Source organism: Triticum urartu, chromosome 2A (genome assembly GCF_056163025.1).
Source record: "Triticum urartu cultivar PI428250 chromosome 2A, HENAU_Tu73, whole genome shotgun sequence".
NCBI lineage: Eukaryota > Viridiplantae > Streptophyta > Magnoliopsida > Poales > Poaceae > Triticum > Triticum urartu.
Genome location: NC_141874.1, coordinates 669,668,879 through 669,682,367, shown reverse-complemented (window position 1 = coordinate 669,682,367; position 13,489 = coordinate 669,668,879). Strand labels below are relative to the sequence as shown.

The window sequence follows — 13,489 nt, the reverse complement described above, 5'->3', positions numbered from 1 at the left end:
TTGGCCGAACTATGTCCGGCTAGAATGGGATGCGGACGATGAAGAAATTCGCTGCCCACCCACCACCCACTTAGTAGCCACTGTTGATGACTTAACCGACATGCTCGACTTCGACTCTGAAGACATCAACGGTATGGATGACGATGCAGGAGACGAACCGGAACCACCGCCCATAGGGCGCTAGACCGCTACTTCATCACATGACGTATACATGGTGGATGCACCCAGAGAGGGCAATGGCGAAGAGACAGCGGAGGATGCACCCTCCAAGCAACCCAAGCGCTGACGTCAGCGGCGCCGCTCTAAGTCCCGCCATAGCAAAAACAGCGATAATAATAGTCCACGCGACTCTGGAAGAAACGACAACTACACCACCTCAGTGGCAGAACACGATCATGATGCAAACTGCAAACATAGTACGGATCCGACGTTCGAACACGATGATGCCAAAGATAAGCCTCATCAATTCCCGTCTAGGGAAGAAAACAGTCCGGACGAAGATGCACGCATCATCCCAGAAACACACTAGGAGCAAGAGAACCTCCGCAGAAGGCTTATTGCCACAGCGAGGAGCCTGAAGAAACAGAAGCAAAGGCTCAAGGTCGCACAAGATATGCTCAACAACAAGTGGAACAAAGTAACAAAGTATGGTGGAAGTTACCATAAAAATAGCTATCCAAAGCGCAAGCTATTACCGGAATTCGACGATGAGGCCTTAGAGCCCATACAGCCGAAAAGTGATACCGCCAACCGGCCGGATCCACCACCCTATGAACGCGATAGAGCGGCTAACAAAGTCGCGCATAAGTCAACACACGATCCACGTGAGAACTTGCGTTAGAAAATCCGGAGTGACCAGATCTATATATGGATCTAGGAAGCGTGCTACGGTACACAACCAACACCGAATACTACAACCGTCTGAACACCATGGCGCATCCCAATACAGGGGTGCTGCACACCCCTTATGTTTCACTGATGTGAGGTGCTGGATGACGAATTCCTGGAGGGATTCAAACCGGTGAAAATAGAGGCGTACGACGGAACTACAGACTCTGGAGTCTGGATAGAGGACTTCATCCTCCATATTCATATGGCTCGTGGAGACGATCTCCATGCCATTAAATACTTGCCCCTCAAGCTTAAAGGGCCAGCTCGGCACTGGCTGAAAAGCCTCCCCGAAAACTCAATTGGAAGTTGGGAGGAGCTCGAGGACGCTTTTCAGGCCAATTTTCAAGGGACTTATGTCCGACCTCCAGATGCAGACGATTTAAGTCATATAATCCAACAGTCCGGAGAGTCCGCCCGAAATCTTTGGAACAGGTTCCTCACCAAGAAGAACCAAATAGTCGACTGTCCGGACACCGAAGCCTTAGCAGCTTTTAAACACAACATCCGAGACGAATGGCTCGCCAGACACCTTGGTTCAGAAAAACCGAGAACAATGGCAGCCCTAACAAGCCTCATGACCCGCTTTTGCGCGGGCGAGGACAGCTGGTTGGCCCGTAGCAGCACCAGCGACCCAAGCACATCCGAAGTCAGGGATGGCAATGGTAAACCACGACGCAACAAAAACAAGCATCGAAATAAAGAAGGTAGCCCAGATAACACTGCGGTAAACGCCGGATTCAGGGGCTCCCGACCAGGTTAGCGGAAAAAGCCTTTCAAAGGCAACAGAGAAGGACAATCTGGCCTAAACAAAATTCTTGACAAACCCTGTCAGATTCATGGCACCCCAGACAAACCTGCAAATCATATCCATAGAGAATGTTGGGTCTTCAAGCAGGCCAGTAAGCTAAACGCCGAACACAAAGGGGAAGAGACACCAAGTGAAGACGAGGATGAACCTCGCCAGCAAAACGCCGGAGGACAGAAAAAGTTCCCACCAGAGGTTAAAACAGTAAATGTGATCCAAGTGATAGAGAGGAGAAGCAATCATGCACTCCGATGCACACGCGCCATAGAGCCCGTCACCCCTAGGTTCAACCCCTGGTTGGCCTGCCCGATCACTTTTGATCGTAGGGATCACGAGACAAATATCTGGCACGAAGGACTGACGGCCTTGGTGTTAGACCCAATAATAAATGGGTACCATTTCACACGAGTCCTCATGGACGGCGGCAGTGATCTAAATCTGATATATCAGGACACAGTCCGCAAAATGGGGATAGACCTGTCCTGCATTGACCTCCATCAACAATGGCTCTCCTCCAGCTCTCCTCTCCCTCCCACCTCCTACCCTTCCACCCGACCTCCATCAACAATGGCGGCCTCTAGACCTAGGAATCATGGATGGTCTTCTCCATTGGGACTTTGCTCCGGGCCTAGCCCTTGCAAATCAGGTGAGGCACAGGTTTGGCACGACAGTCCATTTTTCCCCTTCCCAAGGATCTAGGGAATTCTTTCTAGTGGTCACTTTCTCCTCAGCCTCCTTTCCTCTCTCGGTGGAATCTGTTGGTATTTCCTTGCAATGTTGTCTTGGGGGTTTAAGCTCTGGATTCCATGTTACCAAGATCAAGGATCGTACCTTTCGTTTTTCTGTTGCAAGCAACAAAGTTGGACATTTCATATATGGTTTGAAAGATCGAGTTTGGCCAAACTTTGTTTGTCACTTTTATCTTTTTAATGGCCGATATGCTAGAGCTCCCGTCTCGGCCTCCTCCTGGCATATGGATCAAGAAATTTTGGACATCTCTTCTCGGTCTCCTGTTGCGATCAAGTCCAACCTTATATCAACGACGATGATAGGTTCACCAGGAACCCAGTCTGCTCAGGTCCTTGGCAAATTCAACATTGTTCCAATTGACAATATGGTCTTCTCAAACAAGAATTCTTGCGAAGGTTCATCTTCTGGCCAAATGCTTCATAATTTGAATTTGGACGATCCCATGATTCAGCAGCGTAATTTGCCTACATCACCGACTTTGGGTTCAAATATTCAATTAATGCAGCATTTTCTCCGACAAGAGCAATTGATGGGCAGTCAGCCCACGGATTTTATTCTCTTAGGAAGCTTTAAATGCTTACTTAATGTCCAATATCCACCGCTGCCCCAGTGTTTTCTTTCCTCTGCATTCAAATATGCGCCTACGCATGAGTTCTGGCCTCCAACACTTCGCAATCAACACAAGGCCGATCTGGCCCAAGCCCACTACTCCTTGGAGGATATTATGAAACTTAACACCCAATGGGCCTCACTCTGCTCCAAGTGTCTGCAATGGGGTCACAAAAAACCTAGTTGCCTTGCACGCCTCATTTGTATTAATTGCTCAACGCCTGACCACAAGGCAATCAATTGCCCCAAATCTGCTTCAAATATGCATACTTTTGACCAGGTTGGCGCTGGCCTAGGGAAGCAAATCACCTCCAACGCCAGTCCCGCAGCTCTGGCCCCACTTCCTTTTAATCGGCGCAAGCGAAGCACCGTCCGATGTCAATCGTGTGGTTTCTATGGACATGTGGCGCGACAATGTTTCGAGCGAAAGAAAGCGCAAAATTGGAAATGGATTCCTAAATCCACTCAACCTACCGATTCTGCCCCTCACGCTCCACCTTCCACCTCGATTGCCCAAACGTCTCGTCCCAGTCTGCAGAGCACCTCCCCTGCCACCTATGCCATCACTCTGCCTCACTCGCCATTGACGCCTCCACCCACATCGCCCTCCGCCATGGCAAAATACCCGCTCAACCCTGTCCCCTTCCTGCCTCCTGTGTTTGCGGTGGAGCCTGGACCTGCGGACCGTCTGGTCAGGTCAGGGATGGTGGTCGGGCCGATTGCGCCACTCAACCACGACTACTTGGCGATTGCGGAAGCAAGTGCGTATGTTCCTCTGCATCGCCGGGCTGCCGTTCGAACTGCGATTGAAGGTTTGCTGCATGAAGCACATCTTTTTACCACTGAAACTAGTGATCATCCTCTGGGTGTTGGGATCTTTGGTTTTGCAAACTCATTCTTGAGGGATACGGCTGTCAACACCCTGTTAGAGCTAGAGGAGGAGGATTTTCTTATCACTTTTGTGCCTCATAATGAAGCACTCAACAGACGCACCACCTCATTTGGTTCGAAGATTTGGTTGATGTTTTTTGGTTTTCCCTATGATTACCAAACAGATTACTACATCACTAAGGCTTTAGGGGGTTATGGTTCTCTAGTGCACTGGTACAATCCACGCCAAGGTAGGAGATATATGCTCATCAAGGCTCGTGTGATCCGCCTAAATCTTATGCCCAAGAGCTTTGTTGTCTGGCAGCTTGGAGGTGTGAGAGACTGCTGGACGGTCTAGGTTAGAATCTTAAGAAGCAATGACTGGAATGGGCTGTTACCTGAAGTGCTGCCTCCTAATGAAGAACCTCCTCCTGCGGATGGCAATCCACACCCGCAGTTCGGGCCTGAACTCACTGCTGAACAGCTTTATCAGTAGCAAGTTCACAATTGGTTGGTACAGAATGCTGCCCCCAATCACCTTGTTCATCACAACAATGCAGAAGCTCCCAATCAAGGGTGGGCTCCTTGGCCTCAACCTCCAGATCCTCCTATGCCACCTCATCTAATGAACTATTAGGCTTGGCTGGCTTCTCAGGGTTTAACTGTTATGCATGGAGTGGTTCCTGACAACAATATTACTGACGATCCTATGCAAGCTTGGCATGAGGCTGTTACTGCCTCTTCTGAATATACTTCCTCTGAAGACTCTGTTGCCACTGAATCAGATTTGATTGTTCTGCCAATGACCCCTCCAGGATCTAATGGTGCTGCTCTGGTGACCCCAACTGCTGTTGCTGACGTGGTTACCATCTCTGTAGACATCCATGACCAAGGTATGCGTTTTGGTTTATCCACTCAAGGTGATTCCCTCTTAGAAATCCTTCTGTCCAATCCTATACCCCGACAGCAACTCAACACTGCACTTTTCAATGCTATTCGTCCTCTGCTTGCTACAAGGGGTCCATGGGCTGCTCGTTTTTGGTTCAGACACGATGTTATGCACTTTGAAGTTCAGGTGGCTGCTGGCCCTACAGGCCTCCAATTCACACAGCATAACCTACTTGCTCCGGTCACTCCTTCAGCTGTGATCATTGAGGAAATTTCTGACAGCCAGCCATCACTTGTTGGACAGTCCAGGCAGGAGACTCAGGGCCCCATTGAAGTTTCTGATGTGCTCTCTGATGCAGCTGAGGGATCTGCTAATGTTGTAGTTGAATCCCTTCATTTGAGGTCTGATACGGATGCTGATCCACATCTCACGGACCTGGCTGCATATCACTCTGAAACTCAGTCCGGTCTGCTTTAGATTGCGACAGGTGCCATCTCTGAACCTGCAATCAGTGCAGTTGGTTCCTCAGCTCGTAAATGCAAAGGAAAAGTGCTAGCTCCCATTGACACTTCCACTCTCCATTGTAGCAACCGTACTAACAAATATGATGGATTTCGCACCACCTCTCTGTCTGAAGCCAAGGCCTCCAAATCCAAGGTGAAACCGCGCACTGTTCCTTCAGCCGCCTCCATTGGCTCCGCAGCTGCTGCTTCAACTCAGTGCTCACTGAAGAAATCCCTCCTCCAACCGACATTGCCGAAATGCAAGCCATTGGCACAAATTTATGTGCCATCCCAGAGGAGGAGCTCACGATTGTTGCTTTCACTGAAGACCCGGCGGGGACTTCTTCATCAACCTAAACTTGATTCCTCGCTTTACTTCTTCGTTTAATGGTTCTTTTGTAGTCGTGGAACGTCCTATGTTGGAATATTCGTGGTCTTAATGCGGACAACAAACGCTTAGCTCTCTCTAATGCGATCCAGTCTAGTGAATGTGCAATTATCTGTCTTCAAGAAACTAAAATGCAGACGTTTGATGCTACCACTCTCAAGTTGCTCTACCCCTAAATGCTTTGATAGATTTGCGTATATCCCGTCCGTTGGAGCGTCGGGGGGAATTGTTACGATCTGGAATAGCGCTCTTTTCACTGGTACGGTAACTTTTGAGGAACAATTTGCGTTAGGCATCAACTTCACTTCCACCCAAAATGTGCATAATTGGACGTTGGTTAACATCTATGGCCCGTGTCAAGGGGAGCAGCACAATACATACACTAAATGGCTGTTTGACCTTTCAATCCCACCGTCTAAAGATTGGCTTCTGCTTGGGGACTTCAACTTCATTTGATCACGTGAAAATCATAATCTGCCAGGAGGAAACACTCAGGATATGTTTACTTTCAACGACTTCATCCGTGAGCAAGATTTAACTAAACTTCCCATTAAAGGTCATGCTTACACTTGGTCTAATATGCAGCTCAACCCTCTGCTTGAACAACTCGACTGGTTTTTCACCTCGCTCAATTGGACGACATCTTTTCCTAATACCCTGGTAAACCCTTTGGGCCGCCCAGTCTCTGACCATATACCCTGCTCCGTGGTCATTCAATCCAAAATCCCCAAGAGCAAGATCTTCAGGTTTGAAACCTACTGGATTGCGCACCCAGGCTTCATGCAGGTTGTTGAGGAAGCTTGGAATAAGCCCCTAAAATTAGGCAAAGACAAAAATGCCCCTTCCATTCTCTGTCAAAAGCTGAAAGCTGTCCGCTATGCCCTATCCCACTGGAGCAAAAAGATCTCTCGCCTAAAAATTGCCATTGAAAATTCAAATAAAACCCTTCTTGAGCTTGATGGCATTGAAGAGCGACGTGCACTTTCGATCCCTGAACGTAACTTCAGAAACATTCTCAAAAAGCACCTCCTAAGACTTCTTAGCTACCAAAAGGAGTACTGGAAGAAAAGATGCACAATCCGTTGGATCAAGTTTGGCGATGAAAACTCAAAAAAATTTCAAGCTGTTGCTACGGAAAGTTTCAGAAGAAACTGCATTGCTACCCTAAAAACTAAAAATGGGTATGTCGTGGAGGATCATGCAGGCAAAGAAGCTATTTTGTTCCAAGCCTTCAAACAAAGGTTGGGTTCATGCTCGAAACCAAACATGAAGTTTAACCTCTCGTCTTTGCTCCGACAACAAGTTGATTTCGATAGCCTCACTACCCCGTTCACACAGGATGAAATTGATGCTGTGGTTAAGGAGATGCCCCCGGACAAAGCACCGGGCCCGGATGGTTTTAATGGAGCCTTTCTAAAAGCATGTTGGCCTATCATCAAAAATGACTTCTACAATTTGTGCAATGAATTTCATAGAGGAGATTTGAATCTTGAATGCTTAAACTATGGATATATCACCTTGATCCCAAAGAACTCCTCACAAGAGACGGTCAATGACTTCCGCCCGATCACTTTGTTAAATTGTTGTCTTAAATTGATCACAAAATTGCTGGCCAATCGTCTTCAAAAAATCATCTTGCAGATCGTCCACCGTAATCAGTACGAGTTCTTACATGGTCGATCCATACATGACTGTTTGGCGTGGGCTTTCGAATACATACACCAGTGTCAAGCCTCGCAAAATGAGATTATCCTGCTGAAGTTAGATTTCACCAAAGCCTTTGACACTATCCAACACTCTTCTATGCTCCACATTATGAAAAAGGTGGCTTTCAATGACAAATGGCTCCAATGGATACAAAGTCTCTTCACTTCTGGCAAATCTTCAGTCCTACTCATTGGTACTCCGGGAAAATCTTTCCAATGCAAATGTGGTGTATGACAAGGTGACCCCCTCTCGCCTCTGATTTTTGTTATAGCTGCGGACCTCCTCCAGTCTGCAATTAACGAGGCACTTAGAAATAATCTCCTGGACTTACCTATCCGACGCAACACTAACGGGGACTACCCCGTTATCCAATACGCGGATGACACGCTCATCATCCTGCCAGCCTGCACCCGCCAACTTACCAAGGTTAAGGAAATTCTGGAGGATTATGCCACGTTAGTAGGGCTCAAGATGAACTTCCATAAGTCCACACTAGTGCCAATTAACATGCCTCCTGACAAATGCAAAGAGCTGGCTGATCTGTTAGGATGCACTGTGGGGTCCATGCCGTTCACGTACCTTGGCCTGCCCCTAGGCACCACTCGTCCGACCGTACAAGATCTGGCTCCTCTTGTTTGCAAAGCGGAAAGAAACATTACGGCTGCTATGTCTCTAATGTCGTACGCGGGGAAACTTGCTCTAATGAATTCGATGATAACCTCCCTTATCATGTTCACAATGGGCACCATTCGTCTCCCAGCAAAAATTGTTGCTCAACTTGACAAGATCAGAATACATTGCCTATGGCAAAAACGGACCGATGATGGAGTTAAGAGCAACTCTCTTGCTTCTTGGAACATGGTCTGCATGCCCAAGAAAAATGGTGGACTGGGTGTTGTTAACCTCAGAATACAGAATGATGCCTTGCTGCTTAAATTTCTCCACAAGTTTTATAACAGGCATGATATCCCTTGGGTCCATCTAATCTGGGAATCTTACTATGGCGACACCATTCCACATACTCATGACTCATGTGGCTCCTTCTGGTGGAAGGACTTAACCCATCTAATGCCCACATATCGCGGTGTGACACGTATAAAAATTGGGAATGGATCTTCTGCACTGTTCTGGAAAGATAATTGGAGCCAGTCCATATATGCTGATAGTTGCCCCAGGGCTTATTCATATACTATTTTGGAAGACATCTCGGTCAAAAAACTCCTGACGTCCACCAATCTGCATGAAACCTTTCAACTCCCACTCTCTACTCAAGCCCGTGATGAGCTGCGATCCATCCAAACTGAAGTAGCCGAAACCACTCTTACGGAAGACCATGACACCTGGCAATGCATATGGGGCGACCAAACTTTCAAAACATCCTCATATTACAAATTCTACTTCAGAGATGTAACTTCTCATGAAGCCTTCGGCTGGTTGTGGAAAGCAAAATGTACTCCCAAGCTTAATACATTCGGGTGGCTTCTACTTGTTGATCATCTCAACACCAGAAACATGCTCAAGAGGAGACACTACAACATTGGGACAAACACTGACTGCCTCTTATGTGGCCAACACGTCGAAGAAATGGTGGAACATCTATTCTTTCATTGCACATTCAATCAGGAATGCTGGCAATATTTTGGTTTCACCTGGACAACGCAGCATGACAGACTTGATATGATTACATCAAAAAACCATGCAGCCTAGAAAGATGTGGATGGATATATTTTTGACGTCGGCCTGGAGTCTCTGGAAGGAGCGAAACAACCACCACTTCAGGAAAATCAAGCCTTCGGTCACAACCTGGAAACAGAGGTTTAAGTTGGACTTCTCCAATCTTATATATAGAGTGAAACCCTCCAAAGAGCATATTGTTACTGCCATACTTGAATCCATACAATAGGTGCTTTGTAAACTAGGGTGTTTTTAGTGGTGCCATCACCACCCATGTATGTAACATACACATGTAATTATACCCCCTGAGGTTTGGTAATATATATGCAGTAGGAACCTTTCCTACCGTCTTCACAGTCAAAAAAAATGGGGATAGACCTGACACAAATAAGCCACAGTAATACTACCTTCAAGGGAGTAATACCAGGCCAAGAGGCCCGCTGTACGGGCTCTCTACTACTAGAGGTGGTATTCGGTTCTCCCGATAACTTCCGAAGTGAAAGGTTAACTTTTCACATTGCCCCATTCCGAAGTGGCTATCAAGCACTACTCGGAAGAACGTCTTTCGCTCGTTTTAACGCAATACCGCATTATGCTTTTCTCAAGCTTAAGATGCCCTGTCCACGTGGAATCATCTCGGTTAGCGGAAATACCGAACGCTTCCCGCGTATGGAAGAGGATGCAGCGGCTTTAGAAGCCACAAACTAGACGACCTCACCAACCAGAAAAATGGCAGGTCGTCAAGACCACGGACACGGTTAGACGAGTCTGGCGTTCCATCACATGTACATGAGACGGGTTTGATGATCAAACCCTCATACACGATACCAGGGGCTTCCCGCGTGTAACCAGGGCCAGCCCAGTTCAATTTGGCTTCTCTTGTATTTTGATAGTTCATTGACAATAACCAATTCTTCTTTTTGGCACGACAACTTTCACCTAAGTTCTTTCCTTTTGCAGATGACAAACGTGCTATAGCAAATGGGATATAAGTTTCTTTTTTTGTTTTTGTTCTTCACTGATATCTTATACGTATTTCATTGGATTTAACATGACATAGTACTAATTTATTTTTAAATTTGTTTTAGTATGGCTATTCATTTTTGGATTAAGAATATTTCATTCCCCGGCAAAAATTTGCGATTTTTTTCAAAATTTCCCACATATGTAGTTAATTTTTTGACCCTGGTACTGACCAGAATATGGCCAACAATTCTAAAAATGGAAAACGGGCAGCAATAAATTCCATATGAATTAGAAAATGAGTAAAAATTATAAAAACAATAGCAAATGGGCTGTACACGCCACAGATTTCGAGGCTGACTTGTTTACGCAAGGCTTTGTCAGTGAACACACGATTCTAGCAGCAATGACTGTTGGATGTCCATCCAATGGCCGATGTGCTTCTTCAATCTCTGATCTTCCTGCTCCAGCCGCCTAAACTAGCGTCAGCGGGACTGCCTGCTCCCTCCTCTTGTGGCCCGCTATGATGCCACGCAGGCTTCCCCGGCCCACCCTACTCCCTCCGCTGGCCTGGTCGCACGCAATCAACTGCCTCCTTATTACGCGAAAAAAATGATTCCTCCCACTGACATCTAGAGCGCACCAGTTGGGAGCCTGACCTGTGGGCCTACTAAGTTGACGCGTACGCAGGGCTTGTCAACTTAGTCAACAAACGATTCTAGCAGCAGTAACCCTTGGATTTGAATCGAACGGTCCTGCTGCTTCTTCAATCACTACTCTTCTTGCACCAGCCGCCCAAACCACCGCCGGGGAGACCGCCTGCTCCTGCCTCCAGTGGCCGGCTGTGCTGCCGTTGAGGCCTCATTGCCCCTACTACTCCCACCGCTAGCCAGGCCCTGCGGCGACGGCAGCCTCATAGCGCAGCCGAACCAGTGAACCCTCGTACTCCTCTCCGCGTGGGCATCCACTGCCGCGTCTTCCCCGGCTCCGCGTCGTCCCCTTCCCAGGCCTCGCCGTCGTCCACCGCCTTGGTGCTCTCGGCGCGGCGTGGTCAATGTGGTCAACGACATTCCATCGGAAGAGTAATGTACGTGGAGAGGCTGACAGCTGGGTCCACGGCCACATCCCAGTTTTTTTGTGATTTGCCAAGTAAGTCGCTTTGTCAGGCCTGTTGGGCTGCAAATCTTTCAAGACGAGGAGAGCTTTCATTCGGCAGGCCGAGAAAATGGCCCATCAGTAATGAGAAATGGGCTATACATTTTTAAAACACATCAAACTGGCAATTAGTTTCAAATATCATTTTTTTTCATTTCGAGATTTTAAATTACATTAATTTTTATGTGTGGAGAATTTGTTGGATTTTATATTGATATACAGTTATTTTTAAAATCAGTTTGAATGAAAGTCAAAATTTCGGGATTAAAAACAGTTCAGACCGCACCGAAATATGCAAAATTTCGTATATTTTTTTAACTGTGGCCACAATATGGGCCGTAATGCTAACAAAAAGAATACGGGCTCCAAAAAAACCTTAATAATTAGCAAATGGGCTGTAAATTATTAGAAATAATGGTAGATGGGTTGTATGGTGTTTTCCATAGATTTGAGGCTTTCCTAAAGAAAGGTTGATGCACAAGTAGTGATTGTTGGATGGCCATCCAACGACCGTCGTGCTTCTTCAATCTCTGCTCTTCCTGCTCCAGCCGCTCAAACAAGCGCCGGTGGGACTGCCTGCTCCCTCCTCCCCGCGGCCGGCTCTGCTGCCGCGCAGGCCTCACCGGCCCACCGTACTCCCGTCGCTGGCCTAGCCATCCCTCTACTCACCCACACCTGCTGTTATTCTCCGGCGATGGCAGACGAACCAGTAAACCCTCGTACAGTCGTACTCCCCTCCGCGTGGGAAACAACTTCCGAGTCTTCCCTGCCTCCGTGTCATTCCCTTCCTAGGCCTCGCCGTCGTCCACCGCCCTGGTGCTCTCGGCGCGGCCTGGTTAACGTGCTCACCGATCGACATGCATCTGAAGGGGACTGCACGTGGAGAGGCCAACAGCTGGGTCCACGGCCGCATGCAAGGAAATGCCTCCTTATTACGCGCAAAATAATGATTCCTCCACCTGACATCAGGGACCCACCGAAAGGGCCTCTATATTTCGCGAAAAAAACGTTATCGCCGCTGATAGCTCGGACCCACCAGCTATATCTTGGCACGCAAGGAAGTGCCTCCTTATTACGCACAAAAAAATGAATACTCCCCCTGTTAGCTGGGACCCAGTACAGTGGCAGGCTGACTTGTGGGCCTACTAAGTTGACAGGGATGGAGGGCTTTGTCAACTTAGTCAATATGCACGATTCTAGCTCCAGTGACCGTACGATGTCCATCCAACGGCCGTAGTGCTTCTTCAACCTCTGGTATTCTTGCTCCAACCGCCCAAACCAGCGACGGTCGTGCCTCGTGCTCCTGCCTCCCGTGGCCGGCTGCGATGCGGCGAAGGCCTCACCGCCCCCTCCTACTCCCACCGCTGGCCAGGCCATCCCTCTACTCACCCACACCCACTGTTATTCTGCGGCCACAGCAGCCTCACGATGCAGCAAACCAGTGAACCCTCGTACTCCTCTATGCGTGGGCATCCACTGCCGCGTCTTCCCCGGCTCCGCGTCGTCCCCTTCCTAGGCCTTGCCGTCGTCCACCGCCCTGGTGCTCTCGGCGTAGCGTGGTCAACGTGGTCAAGGAATGGCTTCCATCAGACATGGACTGTACGTGGAGAGGCTGACAGCTGGGTCGACGGCCGCAACAAGGAAGTGCCTCCTTATTACATGCAAAATAATTATTCCTCCACCCAACAGCGGGGACCCAACGGACGGGCCATCATATTTCGCGAAAAAACGTTTCCCCCTTGACTGCTGGGACCCACCAGCTACATCTTCGCACGCAAGGAAGTGCCTGACAGTCGGGACCCACCTGGTCGAAGCGTACGTAGCGTTGTCATTCTGGTCGCAAACGTGTACGTACATATATACTGGTGGATGTAGAGGCGCGCACGTGTCGTAGTAGAGGCACGCACGTAGCTTGTACACGTACATATAACGGCCAGGGTGCAAGAAAGAAAATATGGCCACGTATGTGTACATACGGGCGGGGTCTCAAACGCCTACTCACGCATACGTACGGCCAGGGCTCGTGTACATGGCTGGGTCAGAACAGAGAAACATCGTCGTCGTCGTGTTCATGGGGAGGCAACGGAATGCGTCGTGTTCATGGGGAGGCAATGGAATGCGTCGTGTTCATGGGGAGGCAACGGAATGCGTCGGTTCATCGGGAGGCAACAGAACGCGTGGGAGCCAACCGGCTGGGTCCGAACGGAATGCGTGGTCATGTTCATCGGGAGGGCTTGGACGGAACAGGCAATGGAAACGAGGCCTGGCGTACCGCAGAACAGAGG

General features: G+C 48.5%; 1 pseudogene; it reads left to right on the top strand.

Annotated features, from left to right (window-relative positions):
* The first annotated feature begins 3,668 nt into the window (after positions 1-3,668).
* Positions 3,669-13,489, top strand: part of LOC125537773 (uncharacterized) — a 32,124-nt pseudogene continuing 22,303 nt past the window's right edge.